This window comes from Vulpes vulpes, chromosome 16, assembly GCF_048418805.1.
Source record: "Vulpes vulpes isolate BD-2025 chromosome 16, VulVul3, whole genome shotgun sequence".
Classification (NCBI taxonomy): domain Eukaryota; kingdom Metazoa; phylum Chordata; class Mammalia; order Carnivora; family Canidae; genus Vulpes; species Vulpes vulpes.
The window spans coordinates 63,776,845-63,793,418 of record NC_132795.1 but is presented as its reverse complement, the minus strand read 5'-3'; the positions used below and the strand labels follow the sequence as shown (position 1 = coordinate 63,793,418).

The 16,574-nt window shown below is 40.4% G+C and overlaps 1 protein-coding gene across 9 annotated transcripts in view; it reads left to right on the top strand.

Moving 5' to 3' along the window:
• Positions 1 to 16,574, top strand: part of LIMS1 (LIM zinc finger domain containing 1) — a 148,236-nt gene that overhangs the window by 43,511 nt on the left and 88,151 nt on the right. Inside the window, exon 1 of one of the 9 annotated variants that reach the window (XM_072742584.1) lies at positions 10,922 to 11,264. The exons of 7 other annotated variants lie outside the window; for them this stretch is intronic. The gene's annotated coding sequence lies outside the window, so the exon portion shown is untranslated. Of the gene's footprint in view, positions 1 to 10,921; positions 11,265 to 16,574 lie in introns of those variants that run through there. One more of the 9 variants, XM_072742581.1, reaches the window with a different exon arrangement.

Below are 16,574 nucleotides of genomic sequence, written 5' to 3'. Positions count from 1 at the left end.
GGCAGAGACACAGGCAGAGGGAGAAGCAGGCTCCATGCAGGGAGCCCAACGTGGGATTCGATTCCAGGTCTCTAGGATCACACCCTGGACTGAAGGTGGCGCTAAACCGCTGAGCCACTGGGGCTGCCCAGCTTCATGTGTTTTTAAACTACTGTTCAGCATTTCTGGGAATGTAACAGTGCGGCAGTTAAAAAAATGAAAAGCTATTTTTTCTGGGAAATAAACTCTTGTCCAACTATTCTTCCTTCTTACCAAATGACTTGAATGTACTTATGAGCTTGTACATGTTTCGACATCTATGGGGAAGTATATAATAAATTGCCAGGTAGTCACCAATAATTTCTAATTATGACTCAGTTTATCTTCCATCTGCAGTTCTTAACAGAGCAAATCCTTTGCACTTGAGTTTGTAAGAACTTGTGTATTTCTAACCCATATATACTCCATCCTATTTGTTATATCTTCTCTTTAAATAGAGGTGCTTTTATTCTGAAATAGTTTTGCAATATTAAAGTTAACTGTATAAGTTGGTGGCATGATTAGACCTTGACTGTTTGGAGTATGAAATATCTATGCTTTCCTGCATCCCCATTCACAGAGGTTCCTGTAACCAGAAGGCTTAATGCTTTGGCTGAAGTCTCAAAAGCATCTCAGCTGTCATAAGTACAAGAAATGTTTGTTTTAGTTCATGAAATGTAAATTTTTTAATCCAGTTCCCAAGAAACATGATGATGTAGAGGTATCCTTTCTGTCTTCTCCAAGAATAAATTCAATCTTGACTTTCAGGTTAACACCCTGGATTCATTGTCCAATATCACCTTTTTTGCTATGCATTCATGAGAATTTACAGGCATTTTCATGCCAAAATGTAGCATTTTAATAATTCTGATTTTTATTGTTCAGCTAGAACTCAAGTGATACAGAATTTTGTAACAAAAAAAGCTTGTTTGACTTTTTAGTTTTATCTTTGTAGAGCCTGAGATTTAGACAGAATGGTTATTATCCCATTTGGTAGTTGCTAAAGCTGAATATCAGATATTTTGATTGAACCAAAATGTCACAGCTAGTAAGTGGTAGAGTTAAGACTGTAACCCAGGGACTTTTACTTGTAGTCAGGGCACCTTCCACTACTATATGGTGTTTCTGTGCATATTGAACTTATAACTAGTCTAAAGCTGTGATTTTCAGCTATGCTAAAAGCATTTAAATTTTTTTGTTAATGTTTAATATACATACAAAGGGGTACACAAATCTTTTTTTTAAAAGAAGATGGCTATCTTATTTTTTTAAATTTATTTATTTATTCATGAGAGACACAGAGAGGTAGAGGCATAGGCAGAGAAAGAAGCAGGCTCCCTGAGCTGAAGGCAGATGCTCAACAACCCAGTGACTCAGTTTAAGAGTACACAAATCTTAATTAAGCACACAGGTTGATGAATTTTCACAAAGTGAATACATAGTTATTTTGAATATGAATTCATACTAAAATTTATTTAACATGGAATGTGAAGGACCCTCTTGATTCCAAAGAAATTTATTAATCTTTAAAGATTTATTTATTTATTTTAGAGAGGGAGAGAGAGAAAATAAGCAGGAAGGACAGAAGGAGGGGGAATCTTAAGTAGACTCTGTGCTCAGTGTGGAGCCTGACATAGGACTTGATCTCACAACCCTAAGATCACAACCTGAGTCAAAACCAAGACTTGGATGGCACTGAGGTGTCCTGAAATACATTTATTTTTCAACTCCTATTACATTTTCCTCAATACTTATTTGAATGGTTTAAGTGGACTTTTAGTTTCCTGGTGTGTTCATTTCTTTGAGACTAGGAGTCTGCTCTCTGGCATAGGTAGGGGGATACACTTGTGTATAAGAATCACCACTTATAATAAACTTCATTTGGGTTTAGGCCAGTGAGGAATCAGGCAACAAATTGTGGAGTCTTAAGGTTTATTTCAGGAGTACTAAGTACCAGGCCCTATGAGCAGTCTGAAAGGCTGAGTGAAATTTTCCCAGAGGAAGTGACATTTAGGTTGAGTCCCAACTGATGATAATTATGCAAAGATGCCATTCTAGGCAGGAAGAGCAGAAGGGACAAGAACATAGGATGTTGACGTGTGGTAGGTACCCATGGTTGGATTGGAGTGTGTGAAATGGGGAGCAGACCTTGGCAATGGCACTGGGAGCAGGGACATCTGAATCAGGAAGGGTCTTGTGTCAGGCTGACTGCTTTTATTGTTAAGTTTCCTTGGTTATGAATAATAAGAATTGACTCTGGCAAACATGAGCCAAAAGGAATTTATTGGAAAGATAGTGGGGTGGCTCAGAGGACTAAAGAAAGGGCCAAACATCCAGGTCTCTGAGAGGATAAAGAACGAGAGCAACTCCTAGCATCTCAGCAGAAGAATCCATGGAATTTCTCTGTAGGGTGATACCATTAGTTGGCTTATCCTACCTGCTGAGGACTGTCTCTACTCAGATTTCTGATTTTCAAGAAAAAGAATCTAATTAGCTTAGTTCAGGTCTAGTGCCCAACCAGGACCAGTCACTGTTGCCAGGGATAAGAACAAACACTGTCTAATCAGATGCCTGTTTTGTACTCAGGAAAACTAGATCTGAAACAGAGTGGAGGGAGGGAGGTGTATTGCAAACCACATGGAAAGGGGGTGGGTTGCAGATAATAATCAAGAAAGAGAGCTGTTAGATGGATGTTACATTAATCCAAGGGAAAAGTGATGGTGCCAGAAGTAGGTACTTTGCACAGGGATATAAAGAAGTGAATAGACTCAGATATTTAGAAGGAAGAAAAGAAAGGACTCTGTAGTTGGACATTGGGAGGTTTGTGGGGATGTTTGAGGAGTTGATGATGAGTCCTGTGTTTCTGGCTTTGGTCACTGAGTGAATGGTGTTGCCATATGTGGAGAAGAGCTAATTTCAGGCAGGGAACAGGGTTTTCATTTGGTTTTGAAGTGTTGAGTTGGCATACCTCAGTGTAGACCATGTTTAACTTAAGGACGCTTCATTACTTCTGGAATTCCGATCCTGCCATCAAGGTCCTCTCACTCTGATACAGGGACATAGGCCAGGACTGTCCCTTTCCTGTCATGTCCTTGGGCAACTAGAATCTTCCCACAGTATTGCCATGGAAATTTACAAGCTGCATCCCCTTCTCATCCTCCTATACTTTGGACACTTACAGGTCCAAGATACAATTGGGGATTGTATCTTGCTCAAACTCAAAAAGACTCCCAGAGCTAGGAGCATTTAGGACCGGGTATTGCCCTTTAGGGTCTTTGTTTAGATATTATTGTGGTTCGACAAGGCTTACTTTTCTCTGACACTGTTTTCTTTCTTTCTTTCTTTCTTTCTTTCTTTCTTTCTTTCTTTCTTTCTTTCTTTCTTTCTTTTTCTTTCTTTCTTTCTTTTTAAGATTTTATTTGTTTATTTGACAGCACGAATGCAAGGAAGGATAGCAGCAGAGGGAGAGGGAGAAGCAGCTTCTTTGTTGAACAGGGAGCTTGCTATGGGGCTCAGTCTCTGAACCCCGGGATCATAACCTGGGCAGAAGGCAGATGGCTGGCATCCAGGCACCCCTATGACCATGTTTTCTTGACATAATCTCATCTGAGTTTGAAAATACTTGAAAATTGGGGACTGACTTGATTTAAAAGTTTAAATTATAATTGGAAGTTTTTTAGTTAGTGTTCTAATTTAGTAGTGTTCAGTGATATGGTCAACTCAAACCCTGATAGGTGGTTCCTTTAGATACTTTAATCAGTCCTTTTGCCATCAGGTAGCTTAATGGCCTCAGAAATCCTCTAGGGCAGTAGTTCTAGAACTCTTCCCTAAGGAGCAACCAGGAACTTGTGGGGTATTTTTTTGTTACCTTAATGGCTTGGGCAAGGGGCACATAGGCATTGGGTTGGTGAGGGCTGGGGATGCTAGATGTCATGGACTTTGCATCCACAGGACTTTGGTGCAAGTTAAAAAAAAAAAAAAACCTTGGGCAGCGCGGGTGGCTCAGCGGTTTAGCGCCACCTTCAGCCCAGAGCCGGATCCTGGACACCCGGGATCAAGTCTCACGTCAGGCTCCCTGCATGGAGCCTGCTTCTTCCTCTGCCTGTGTCTCTGCCTCTCTCTCTCTCTCTTATGAATAAATAAATAAAATCTTTTTTAAAAAAACTTTTATAATTATCTGAGCATAGCACTTGGTTCTATTTTAGATATAATCATGGACTACTTTTACACGTTTCAATAAACACTAAGTGTTTCAAGAATGCCCTGAAATTTGTAAGTTGAGTGAAAAATGATGTTTGCTCGGGATTTTACTGTAAAGCTCTACTCTCATAGGTAGTATTAATTTCTTTTTTATCCTGTTCAGAATCTCAAAGCCTTTAAGATAACAATTAGGATATATTGAGGAGCATCTGAGTGGTGCAGTCAGGTAAGTTGGCTCAAGTCATGATCTCAGGGTCGTAATATTGAGTCCTGTGTGGGAGCTCAGTGTAGAGTCTGCTAAAGACTCTCTCCCTCTCCCCCTCCACTCTGCTTTCTATCTCTCTCTCAAATAAGTAAATACATTTTTTTTTAAGAAATAGAAAACCTGAACAGGCCAATAACCAGGGAGGAAATTGAAGCAGTCATCAAAAACCTCCCAAGACACAAAAGTCCAGGACCAGATGGCTTCCCAGGGGAATTCTATCAAACGTTTAAAGAAGAAACCATACCTATTCTACTAAAACTGTTTGGAAAGATAGAAAGAGATGGAGTACTTCCAAATTTGTTCTATGAGGCCAGCATCACCTTAATTCCCAAAGCCAAAGACCCCACCAAAAAGGAGAATTACAGACCAATATCCCTGATGAACATGGATTCAAAAATTCTCAACAAGATACTAGCCAATAGGATCCAACAGTACATTAAGAAAATTATTCACCATGACCAAGTAGGATTTATCCCCGGGACACAAGGCTGGTTCAACACTCGTAAAACAATCAATGTGATTCATCATATCAGCAAGAGAAAAACCAAGAACCATATGATCCTCTCATTAGATGCAGAGAAAGCATTTGACAGAATACAGCATACATTCCTGATCAAAACTCTTCAGAGTGTAGGGATAGAGGGAACATTCCTCAGCATCTTAAAAGCTATCTACGAAAAGCCCACAGCAAATATCATTCTCAATGGGGAAGCACTGGGAACCTTTCCCCTAAGATCAGGAACAAGACAGGGACAGGGATGTCCACTCTCACCACTGCTATTCAACATAGTACTGGAAGTCCTAGCCTCAGCAATCAGACAACAAAAAGACATTAAAGGCATTCAAATTAGCAAAGAAGAAGTCAAACTCTCCCTCTTCGCCAATGACATGATACTCTACATAGAAAACCCAAAGCCTCCACCCCAAGATTGCTAGAACTCATACAGCAGTTTGGTAGCGTGGCAGGATACAAAATCAATGCCCAGAAATCAGTGGCATTTCTACACACTAACAATGAGACTGAAGAAAGAGAAATTAAGGAGTCAATCCCATTTACAATTGCACCGAAAAGCATAAGATACCTAGGAATAAACCTAACCAAAGAGGTAAAGGATCTATACCCTAAAAACTATAGAACACTTCTGAAAGAAATTGAGGAAGACACAAAGAGATGGAAAAATATTCCATGCTCATGGATTGGCAGAATTAATATTGTGAAATTGTCAATGTTACCCAGGGCAAGTTACACGTTTAATGCAATCCCTATCAAAATACCATGGACTTTCTTCAGAGAGTTAGAACAAATAATCTTAAGATTTGTGTGGAATCAGAAAAGACCCCGAATAGCCAGGGGAATTTTAAAAAAGAAAACCATAGCTGGGGGCTTCACAATGCCAGATTTCAGGTTGTACTACAAAGCTGTGGTCATCAAGACAGTGTGGTTCTGGCACAAAAACAGACACATAGATCAATGGAACAGAATAGAGAATCCAGAAGTGGACCCTGAACTTTATGGTCAACTAATATTCGATAAAGGAGGAAAGACTATCCACTGGAAGAAAGACAGTCTCTTCAGTAAATGGTGCTGGGAAAATTGGACATCCACAAGCAGAAGAATGAAACTAGACCACTCTCTTTCACCATACACAAAGATAAACTCAAAATGGATGAAAGATCTAAATGTGAGACAAGATTCCCTCAAAATCCTAGAGGACAACACAGGCAACACCCTTTTTGAACTTGGCCATGGCAACTTCTTGCAAGATATATCTATGAAGGCAAAAAAAAAAAAACAAAAGCAAAAATGAATTATTGGGACTTAATCAAGATAAAAAGCTTCTACACAGCAAAAGAAACAGTCAATAAAACTAAAAGACAACCTACAGAATGGGAGAAGATATTTGCAAATGATGTATCAGATAAAGGGCTAGTTTCCAAGATCTATAAAGAACTTATTAAACTCAACAGCAAAGAAACAAACAATCCAATCACGAAATGGGCAAAAGACATGAAGAGAAATCTCACAGAGGAAGGCATAGACATGGCCAACATGCACATGAGAAAATGCACTGCATCACTTGCCATCAGGGAAATACAAATCAAAACCACAATGAGAAAAAAAAAAAAAAACACAATGAGATACCACCTTACACCAGTGAGAATGGGGAAAATTAACAAGGCAGGAAACCACAAATGTTGGAGAGGATGCGGAGAAAAGGGAACCCTCTTACACTGTTGGTGGGAATGTGAACTGGTGCAGCCACTCTGGAAAACTGTGGAGGTTCCTCAAAGAGTTAAAAATAGACCTGCCCTACGACCCAGCAATTGCACTGTTGGGGATTTACCCCAAAGATACAGATGCAATGAAACGCTGGGACATCTGCACCCCGATGTTTCTAGCAGCAATGTCCACAATAGCCAAACTGTGGAAGGAGCCTCGGTGCCATCGAAAGATTAATGGATAAAGAAGATGTGGTCTATGTAATACAATGGAATATTACTCAGCCGTTACAAATGACAAATACCCACCATTTGCTTCGACGTGGATGGAACTGGAGGGTATTATGCTGAGTGAAGTAAGTCAATCGGAGAAGGACAAACATTATATGGTCTCATTCATTTGGGGAATATAAATAATAGTGAAAGGGAATATAAGGGAAGAGAGAAGAATGTGTGGGAAATATGAGAAAGGGAGACAGAACATAAAGACTCCTAACTATGGGAAACGAACTAGGGGTGGTGGAAGGGGAGGAGGGCGGGGGGTGGGGATGAATGGGTGACGGGCACTGAGGAGGCACTTGACGGGATGAGCACTGGGTGTTATTCTGTATGTTGGTAAATTGAACACCAATAAAAAATAAATTTATTATAAAAAATGTATATTGAAAAGGGTATTGTTTTTTATTTTAAATGAGAGATGATTGGTAAACTAATGTTTTCTCAAGTGAAATAGGGCTGACACACCAAGGAGAATATATGTGTAGGGATGAACATGGTAAAGTTGTTGGGTTATAAATGTGTTTCATAAAGAAGGACCTAAGAAACATAGAAAGATGTAGACATTCAGTAGCACTTGATTGGGTAAATCAAATTGGGTGAGATTACCCCCAGATATTTTAAAAAGCTGGAGAGGAAAAGATATGCAAGGACATTAAACAAGTTACAAAGTAGATCTGTGTCCATTCAGAGGGTATTCTATGGAAAACATGTATGCTGATTTCTTTTTATCTGTGAGTCTTACAAAGGAAAAAGGAAGCGTGGCAATGAATGGATGAAAAAGGCTGGTTCTTTACCAAGGCTCCCAAACTGTAGCTGGTGATGACACAGAACCATAGCTCCATCTGCTGGAGAGAAGCAGACCTGCCCTTGCACAGTGTATAAGTCAAAGTGACCCTCTTTCTGTATATAGTCCTAGTGAGCCACCCAGGATTTATTAAATACTCCAGGTGTGCAAGATAATACCTTGTCAGGCTCTAGGGTAATAGTAATAAAAACTTAGATGCATTCCTTGCTGTCCCTGTGCTTAATTCTGAGAGGCTTTCTGCTTTTAAAAAGAAAAAGACTTCAATTTAGCTGGTACATTTTTGCATTCTACATTCCCTTCTTAGACTTCTTCATGGATGACTTTTAAGAAGTCATGTAACCTCTCTCTGAGCATCATTTCCTTTATCTGTAAGATAAGAACCACTACCTCTCCTACAGGCTCAGGCAGGTTTTAAACTTTTATTAAATGCCTAGTGTGTGTGGCAGACACAGGCACGAAGGGCATAAGATAAGTTGGAGCCCAGTTCTTGCCCTCATGTGGGTTAGACAAAAAAGCTCTTAGAATGTAAGTGAGAGGGCGTCATGGGGACCCTGAAGTGGAGTGCCTGATACATACAGGAGAGTGGGGTTGGAGAAGAGTTGGGACAGGTTTATTTGAAGACCTGATGCTTCAGTTGTACAAGGATATTAGAGTCAGCAAGAGGAAGATGGAAAGATCTGTCAGGCTGAGGGGCCAGCATAAGCAGCAGCATCAAGATGAGGGCCTGCATGGCATGTGTCACTGCAGGGTTGCATAAAGTGAGGGGCAGGGAGTGTCCAGAGATTAGGGTTAGCAGGCCAGGGAATATAGGGTTTGTTTGCTTCTTAAGGGGCTTACCTTTGTGCTCAGTGCACTGGAGAACCTTTGTAGAGTTTAAGCAAGTTCCGTTGAGAGACCCCTGGTTGTTTAGATGACTTGCAGGTTAGATCTCCTGGATTTGGTTGAAGGCAGAGAACCCAGTTAAGAGGCTGCGGCCACAGACCAAGTGAGTAATCATGAGGACTAGAACAGTGGCAGGGCTAAAAATGAGAATGATGTGGGGCAAAGGGACACATTTAAAAATGAGTTAGGAATTAAAATTAGCAGAAGTAGTTGGCTTGAGGGTAAGATGTCAAGAGTGATTAGGGGGTCCTACCTTGGGTGACTGGTTGGATAATGTTGCCATTCTTTAGAGAAGGCATATGAAAGGAAGAGCTGGCTGGGAGCCTGGAAGGGAAGGGGGACTGGTTTATTTAGTCATTTTGAGTAAAGCAGCCAGCAGACAATTTGATGCGTGACTGTGAGTTCAGTAGAAAGGTCTGGCCAATGCTGCTAACATGCAGGAAGTGGAGCCATGAGAGATGATGAAGTCATCAGGGACAGTGTGCATAGTGACACAAGCAGAGAGCTAGGGTTTGAATTAGGGAAGTTGCCACACCTAAAAGGCAAGCAGAGGAGGCGGGCACAGTGACAGGGTGATGAGAAACACAGGGGTAATTTCCTGGAGACCAAGGATATTGAATTGAAAATTACTAGGAGAGCATTGTTTATAAGTGTCGAATGTAAGATAAAGATTGAAAAATGTCTTCTGGATTTGCTCTTGCCTGGAAAAATTTGTCCGAAGAGAGGAGGAGGGGGTGAGATGATAGCTAGAAGGACTCAGGATAGACTTCTGCTGATGGCCTCCCTGAGCATGCATTGCCCCTTTGTCCATCACAACACTGTTTCCCTTCATGGTGCATGGTGATCAGTAAAGAATTGGGACACAAAGACGTGGCAGATATTTGCCTCTTCTGGATTTTAATTGCAATAACATAAGTTACTTTCTTGAAGAGAATTCCATATGCTGGGAATCTTGCTCAGAAGACTTCCGTTCTATTTTCATTCTCCCAGGAGTGCTTGTGGCTGCTTTCCAGGGTCTCTGACTGTGGTATAGTACTGTCCCCTGTGGGAATGAGGAGGGAAGCTGCTTCTCACCCACAAACAGCTTTTGTACTTCCAGCTTCTTCTGTATCCCACTCACCCCAAGAGAGAGTAAGTGAATTGAGGCCAGAAAAGTCCTCCGGCTGGAATTGTACAGTGTTGTGTATTCTGTGCAAAGTCCAAACCCAGATCTGATGGTCGGGCTTTACAGTGAGCCATGAAAGTGGAGCCTGTGAGATGCTCCTGGGAGTGCTGGGGCAGAGCCCTGAGGTTGAGAGCTCACTGTGCCGGTAACTTGTCCTGGGTGAGTTCTTTGACCTCTCCAGACACCAGACTGCTTCCCTACAGTGTAGATGGCCCTTCGGGGTGCCTTTCACTTCTGCCTTTCTACTGACAGTCGCTGTCTCTCAATGCTGCCAGTACCCAGGCTCTTGGGTTTGCTTAATAAGCAAAGGTGAGGAGTTTTCTTGTTTTTAAAGATTCACCTCAGGTCCTATCACTGAGAGATGCTGTTATCATTCTAAAAATGGCTGCTTTATAGTAAAGAAATGGTGTAAGAAACTTCCTTATACTATTCTCAATGTGCCAGGGCAAGGAAGTCGTCATTTATGGAAGTGGAAGGCTGTAATTAGTTCTACTGAGTTCCTCCAGCTCAACCAAAGATTCCTTTATTATTCTTCAATAGAAACTTGGCATCCAGGGGTCCTGGGAGATGTATTGACCTTACTCCTTCTCTGCACTGTTTGTCAAGGGTATCTAGGACAGAAGGAGCTATTTGTCTGCTTAGGCTGCTAGAGTTTGGCCTGCTTGTCTCAAAACTTGGGCTGAGCCACCAGGAAGAGAAAATAAGACTAGCCGCCTAACACTGAAGTGGTAAAGCATTAGAGAAGTAAAAGAAGCTCTGTTAATTCAAACATGTAGATATTGACAAGATCCAAAAGGGTGAAGGGTGGGGGCTATCTTTTTGTGAAAGCTCTACCACTTTCTAGCTGATTGATTACTGTTTGTTTTTCTAAATATTTTCTGCACATTACAAATGCTTTCAATAAGTTTATGGATGAATTTCTTAACTTAAGTACATAAAACACTCAACAGGATATAAGTTATGACATTTAGGGGTGTTGCCTTATTGCTTTAGAACTTTGGGGTTATCGTGTAACACACTGAGTCACGTGACTTGACTGAATGCAGGAAAAAAACCCTCAACTTGGTTTCATTGGCTTAAATATAGCTCGAGGCAACAGACACAAAGTTAAGATGAGGAAGTACTTTATGGTGTAGGAAACAGGAGCCTTTAAAGATAATTCACTGTGATCTGAACTGGTTGCCCAGGCCCTGATAAATAAGTGAAAACAAGAGCAGAAGTACCAGAAAGGAGATGCTTTATTCTTGAGGTGAGAGCAAGGGAGTCTGAAGGGACAGCAGGGAAAGTACTTGGAATATCGACTTGCTTTTGCAGAGGTGGGGCTGTGTATACAAAAGTTATTAAGGCAGAAGAGTGGAAGTTTGGAAGAAGACATTCATCGAAAAGATATTTGTCGAAACTTGCATATCCAGTAAGAAAAACAGTCTTGGGTAAGTTGTAGTAGCTTACTAATACTAATTAAATTTTTCTTTTCGCTGCTGTAAAGTGTCATGTTTGTGGTTCTTACTTCCTGCGGGTGCATATTTAATTACTGAGTATATGTGAAAGCATATGTGTATATGTAAAAGCATGTTTTATTGGTTTCAAAGAGGGTGAGGAAGGGGGCTATACCCTTATATTCGCAGAGAAAACATTAACAACCTTGAATAGTGTTTAGTGCCGATAGTTTATGGTCCTGCAGAGACATAGAATATTTTTATAGTAATGCTTTTTGTCATTTTATTACATTAAATATTTTTAACCCAAATTCTGTGTAGGCTCTTAAACAAATAAATAAACAATCACATACTGTTTAATACTATTAGTGAATATCTGTCTTACCATGGTGTGGAAAAGCAACTATAACTGTTTGAATTACTTATTCATTAACCAGTAGGCCATTTGTAAAGCAACCTTAATGTGCCAAAGCCACATTTGTAGAACATTTGTTCAGAGGTGATTATTCACCCCAAAAGGATCTTGTGCCATACACATATCTGCCTTACACAATGAACTTCCTTAGAGATTAAAATGTATTCATGAAAACATTTATTTATCAGTAACCTCGAGAGGAACACAGCTATGATCTAGAATGAGGTGATGTATAAGAGACTTTCTTATTTTATATATGTTATATACCTATAGATACATGTTGTTTTTTTTTTTTTTTTTTTAAAGGCTGCTTTGGATTTTTACTTTCTTTTTTTTTTTTTTTTTTTTAAGATTTATTTATTTATTTATGATAGACATAGAGAGAGAGGCAGAGACACAGGAGGAGGGAGAAGCAGGCTCCATGCCGGGAGCCTGATGTGGGACTCGATCCCGGGACTCCAGGATCGCGCCCTGGGCCAAAGGCAGGTGCTAAACCGCTGAGCCACCCAGGGATCCCCTAGATACATGTTTTTTATATATAGACACATAGTCATGAAATATGGAATCGTTATAGCATTTGGAAAACAATTCTTTTTTTTTCAAGTACAAGAAAGAAAAGGTTAAGAAGAGGATGATCACTTTGCCCTGGTCTTACAAATTAATAGAAAGGGTACATTAGCTTGCAATAACAAGGCACTTTGCATGGTTTATAGAATAAAAAATGAATGAGATACTTTGGATAAACATACACACAGTGTATGTAAAAAAAATTACATATAAATAACCGGGTATAATCAGACCAGCATGAGTACTGTCAAATTCTGGGGGATGACCAAAAGAAGAAGCGGCCTGTAATTCTCAGGGACAACACCATTTAGTGGATTGTTAAATTGGGTTTCGAAGAATGAGTGAATTTCAGCACTTAAAATATGATGGGAAAAGGTATTCTTCCAGGTACAGTTGGTGACATCTTGAGCAAAGGTTTGCAGGTCAGTTTTACTTCTCTGTTCAGAATCCTCTATTGCCTTTCCACCTCACCTAGAATGGAACCTAGAGTGCTTATTCTGGTCTGCAAGGGCATACTTGATGTGTGCCCTGCCCTTGGGTTCCTCTTTTTCTTTTTTTTTTTTTTTAAAGATTTTATTTATGTGCTGTGATAGCACTGATGTCTTGCCATGTTATTAATTGTGCACAACTACACAAACATGTGCCTTCAACGCAGGGAGTGTAGACTGTGAATGGCTCAGGAACAAGGACGGTGTCTTATCTTTCTGCACTGTCCCTCTCTCCCCTGCCACCACCCAAAGGCTTGGCCCTGGCTCCTTGAAGGCACTCACTGAATGTTTTCCCACCAAAATGTTCTGTTACATTGAAAGTCCTACCACTAAAAAAAAAAAAAAAAAAAAAAAAAGAAAGTCCTACCACTGTTTGTGGAAGTATTTTTCTTAACTACTGTTGAGTCTGGTGGTAGTTTGGTAGTAGTAGCTCCTTGCTCTATTTGTATATAGGTAGACACCATTATTGTATTTTGTATGGCATGAGTAATAAAATATGCACACTTTCTTTTTTTTAATATTTTTTTTAATTTTTTTTATTTATTTATGATAGTCACAGAGAGAGAGAGAGGCAGAGACACAGGCAGGGGAAGAAGCAGGCTCCATGCACCGGGAGCCCGATGTGGGATTCGATCCCGGGTCTCCAGGATCGCGTCCTGGGCCAAAGGCAGGCGCCAAACCGCTGCACCACCCAGGGATCCCCCCCACACTTTCTTTAAAAAAGAAGAAGAAGAAGAAGAAGGCAGAGACATAGGGTGAGGGAGAAACAGGCACCTCGCAGGGAGCCTGATGTGGGACTCGATCCCAGAACCCCGAGATCACGCCCTGAGCCAAAGACAGACGCTCAACTGCTGAGCCACTCAGGAGTCCCTCCTCTTTCTTTCAGATACTTTGTCTTTCATGTTCCTTCCTGTGTCCCCAGTGCCTGGAGTTCTAAGTGCTCAGTAAATGAGTCTAGGATAAATCAGAGAAATTTAAAGGTATCTAATGTGCTAGGACGTAAGATGTGTTTGTGGGATAAGCATGATAGGGAATGCACATGGAGTACCAGTCTGGAATGCAATATAAAGTTTTGGGGTAATTTTTGCATGGAAGGGATATATGTAACTTTGCAGTGTGGAGGATAGAGTTGGAGAGCCAGAGAGTGGAGAATGCAACACCATACGAAACATTGTGCCAGCGATTCCTTCACACAATCGACATTTAACTCGTTTTCTCCATGCTAAGCACTGTGTTCAGTTCTGGGGATACAAAGATGACTGAGAAATAGTTCCAATTGTTAGGAGCAGATATGTGAACATCCTGCAGTAGAGGTCTCAATGAATGATGTGATGGGGACTTGAACCAGGGCCTTTTCAGAGGTAGCAGAGACTATTACATCTCATGACTGTTTCTTGGTGTCAATGGCTCTAAGAGTTCCCAGAGAAAAAAATGAAGCTGTTTAAGGGAACTTCAAAGGGTCTTTTGTCTTAATACAGAAACCCTACAGTGATTTTGAATTACATCTTGCCCAAAAGTTCTTATCAATACATTGATTGGTACACCTCAATAACTGCCTCTACCCAGTGTCTATACTAGGTCAGATTTTAGCTCCAAATGAGTGCATCATTTTGGGGGCATAGTTTGCCAGTCTACAGAATGGAGATGGTATCTTACAGAGTGGCTAATTTAATTAAGTGAGGTAATGTATTAGGAAAGTATTTTATATACCAAACAAGTATATGATGGTATTGTTGAGGATGAGGATGGGTACTCTACCACCCCAGATGAGAGTTTGGGGTAGGTTATATAGAACATGGAAAAATAGAAAAATGAATTTTACCAAATATTCTGTGTTGGGAGGAAAGAAGAGGCAGATATTCTCTTAGCAGTATATTTACAGGGCTTAAAAACTATGCTAAATGGAAGTTTCTTGGCACCATGGGGAACTGTTTGGACAGCTAGTTCTTTGTGTTCAACCATTCATGTTTTTTTTTTTTTTTAAGATTTTATTTATTTATTCATGAGAGACACACAGAGAGAGGCAGAGACACAGGCAGAGGGAGAAGCAGGCTCCATGCAGCGAGCCCAGTGTCGGACTTGATCCCAGGACCCCAGGATCACACCCACCCCTGCACCAAAGACAGACGCTCAACCCCTGAGCCACCCAGGCGTCCCATTCATGGTCTTTTTTCTAATTTGACAGTTTCAGATCTGTAAGGAGAAGCTGCCTTTCTCGTTCATGTATTTATTCACTGAGTCTCTTTATTCTTCACACACTTCGGTATAATCAAAAGACTGTGGGTTTTAGAACTACCAGCCATGGGTTCAAATACCTTAGTCAAAAGATTCCTTATCTGTAAATGGCGTTAATTCCTAATCTGTAAGTAGTGATGATTAATTGACATGTGTACAAGGATCCTGGTTTTATATTTGGTGGGATTTAGGTGGTCAAGAAATGTTCCCTCCTCTCTCTCTCGCTCTCTTTTTATTTTATAGTGGTAAAATACATGTACCATAGAATGTACCATTTTAACCATTTTTAAGCGTAGAAATCAGTTAATTGTATTCATGATGTTGTGCAATTGTCACCACTATGTCAAAAACTTTTCATCATCCCAGATACTCTATATCCCATTAAGCATTAACTCCCCATTCTTTCCTCCTAGGCCACAATAACTTTTAATTTCCTTTCTGTCTTTATGAATTTGCCTCTTGTATATTTATATAAGTGGACTTATATAACATAAGAGCTTCTTTGTCTGGCTTCCTTCACTTAGCATAATGTTTTTGAGGTTTATCCATATTGTAGCACGTGTCAGAATTTCTTTCCTTTTTATGGATAAATATTACTGCATTCTATGGGTATAGCACATTTTACTTGTCCATTCATCTGTGGAAGGATTTGTTCCCATCTTCCAGCTATTATGAATAATGCTGCTGTAAACACAAGGCTACAAATAGTATGTTTGAATCCCAGTTTTCAGTTCTTTGGGGTATATGCCCAGAATTGAAATTGCTGAGCCATATGGAAACTCTATGTTTAACTTTTTGAAGGACCACCAGACTGTTTCCCCACTTTGTTTTTCATTTTATTCTGCATCATTCATACATGTCTCCTTTAAGATCTAGAACTACTAGAGCTCAAGATAGAAAGAAATAGAGTTTTATTGAGTATTTGATGATCCCAGTGATTTTTCTCTCTTTCTAAACAGTGTGAATCTCTTCAAACTCTCCCATCCATAGATTTTCTTCTTTCTCTCTTGCTCTTCTTCCTCAAATCTCTTCCCCTTCTCTCTCTCTCTTTTATTTTTTTTTAAGATTTTATATATTTATTCATGAGTGAGAGAGAGAGAGGCAGAGACATAGGCAGAGGGAGAAGCAGGCTCCCTGCAGGGAGCCTGATGCAGGACTTGATCTCAGGACCCCAGCATCACTACCTGAGCCAAAGGCAGATGCTCAACCACTGACCCACCCAGGTGCCCGTATGTTTTCTTTTCCTCACCAGCTTTTTCCCTCTCCCCTCTTATTCTGTCGTCACCCCTCATCTTTTCTAAAGGGAGAAAATCTGTCAGGAACTGGTCATTCTCTGTCTCCCAGCTGCACTTGGACCTGGAGTTATTGTCCTTCTAGTGGAATGTGTTTTAGAGGAGGAATGAGATCAAGAGGCTAGATCACAATGATGCATACTGAACTTCTTTAAGCCAGACTTTCAGAACGATTGACATCTGTAATAAATAATGGCAAGTATTTGGGAAAAGTTGGTTGGAAAATAAGAAAATAGCACAAGAGAGAAACTGTTTTCAGCGTTGCCAGCTCAGCACACTGTTAGCAACAGCTTGGAGGAAATCAAAA